The sequence below is a fragment of the Propithecus coquereli genome, unplaced genomic scaffold (genome assembly GCF_000956105.1).
Source record: "Propithecus coquereli isolate 6110/MARCELLA unplaced genomic scaffold, Pcoq_1.0 Scaffold390, whole genome shotgun sequence".
Lineage (NCBI taxonomy): Eukaryota > Metazoa > Chordata > Mammalia > Primates > Indriidae > Propithecus > Propithecus coquereli.
The window spans coordinates 109,172-111,334 of record NW_012149619.1 but is presented as its reverse complement, the minus strand read 5'-3'; positions in this window follow the sequence as shown (position 1 = coordinate 111,334).

Sequence of the window (2,163 nt, the reverse complement as noted above, 5' to 3'; positions counted from 1 at the left end):
AAAAGAAAAAAAAAAAGCTCTTTTCTAGTATCTGTTTCTTTTTATGTATCTTGTTCTTCTTTCATGGGTTCAAAATCTCCTCTGTTTTCTAAGGATGCTTATTATAAATTTGTTTTTCTTCTGCTCTCTATGTTACTTTTTTTTTTTATTTTGTTCTCTTTCTCTCTCTCTTGCCTTTTTGCTCTCACTTTTGTCCTTGCACTCTCTCTCTCCGATGATTTTGGCTGTCTTCATTATTTAAGAGAAAGGCCCTAAAATATGATCGGAAGTTCTGTGTAGGGCTGAGGCTTATCCAATAGATATGTCTGGGTTATTTAATTGGTTAGCCTCTATCTATTAGTATATCAATGTCTTTTCTCTTGTACATGTCCCCGTTGGTTTCCTGAGAGAAATTTTCTGACGACTACCTACATCTTTACTCTGAACTGATCATCCTACCTACCTCAGCACCATGGCACCCTCCTCCTTCCTTCTGCAGATCCACCTCTCTACCTGTCTTCTGGATCCTATCCTCTCCTGCTTGCCTTCTAAATATGTTTATTTTACTCTTCTTGGTTCTCTCTTTCTCTTCAGCCCAGTTGAGGATGAGGCCCACACAGAGAAAGGCAGTTCTAAGAGACAGAGAGACACTGAGTCCCAGAGACTTTTTTTGATCCCCAGAACACTGAGGTTCTTTCTCCTCATAGTGGCAAGGTGGCTGCTGCAGCTCTTCCCAGATAGTCTCTTGGGAAACAAGGAATATTCCTTCCAGATGGCTCAGAATAAGGTTCAGGTTCACTTGTGTTGGATCAACTTGGGTCATATGCCCCTCCCTAAACCTATAACCTTGGAGGATTTGGTACACCATTTGGCCACATTTGGAGCTGGGGTGCAGCGCCACCCGAGGCTCATGAACCGACAGAGGGTTGAAGGCATGGTTCCTTGAGGGAAATCAGGGTGTGGTTATGTAGGGGTTTGAGGGATTTGAGGACTGATAAGGAAAAGGCTGTGATCATGAGGTGGTAGTCGTACATATAAGCCTTATTGAGGGAAGTTTTGACAGGTTTGCATGCAAGGAAATCCCTCACAGCAAGAGACTGGACAGGGGCTACGGCACCCTCACCAGAGTCATTACTCAGAAGCGGAGGAGGGCAAGGGAACTCCCAAAGGAGAGGGGAATCAGAGAGGCTCTTGTGTCTAGGTGATGTTGCTCAGCAGTGTGGTGGGGAGTCTCCAGGTCAGAGGGCTTCAAGGAGCAGCCTTGGCTAGAAGTCTTATAACCACAAGGCTATCTTGTTTATGGTTGGAAGATGTTGGGTGGGTTTTTGTAGGATATGCAGAACAGCAAGGCTCTAAATGGCTGAAAATCTGCTAATTTGGGCTATTTTTAAAGTAATTGGATGTGTAAAAATTTGAGTTTGATGGCCAGGAGGCTTTTTAGCTAACAGGTCTGAGCCTGCCGTGAAGAGAAAACAACCTAGGGGCCAATGCACAGAGGTCATCTTTGGCTCACTTATATAACATGTTACTGAAAGAAGGAACAATGCCAAGCAGCCAAATAGCAAGCTGTTTACATAGCAACGTGGCGATAGGACACTCCTGTATGTAGTTGAGTGGAAAAGACAAGGTGAGGAACACTAAGATGTAAGATTGTATCCATGTAGTATAGATGTCATGGATTAGAATGAGAAAAAGCTCCTGGACGAAGTAGAATCGCAAACCTCTCCTTCTGCTTCTTGGATTATATAGGTTGCCATTGGTGATGGGAGAGAGTTTTAAAAGCTAGTTGGCTTGGGTCTAGGTTACCTGAACAAATCATGAAGCAAGGGGGTTGGGTGGGAATGGACTCCTCTTATGCCAGTGCATATGGGCTACATCAGGGAGGGGTGGCGGCATGATGAAAATTAGACTATTGTTAAGAAAGGGAGATGGTGATGAGTGACATGCTACGGAGCAAGCTTTGATCTAATGAACACTCTGTGCCCAATACAGAGCTCCTGGGTGTACTCCCTCCCAACTTTGTCTCTATCCCATTTCCTTCACCTCCACCTTGAATTATTGAATATATGCCTGGGTTTTCCTCATTACATGTTATTGAAAGGCAAAGAGAAGCCATGGCTTATGTTTATTTTTATCTATTTCCTAGAATGGATGCATGGCAATAAATGAAAACAGGAAGCACAT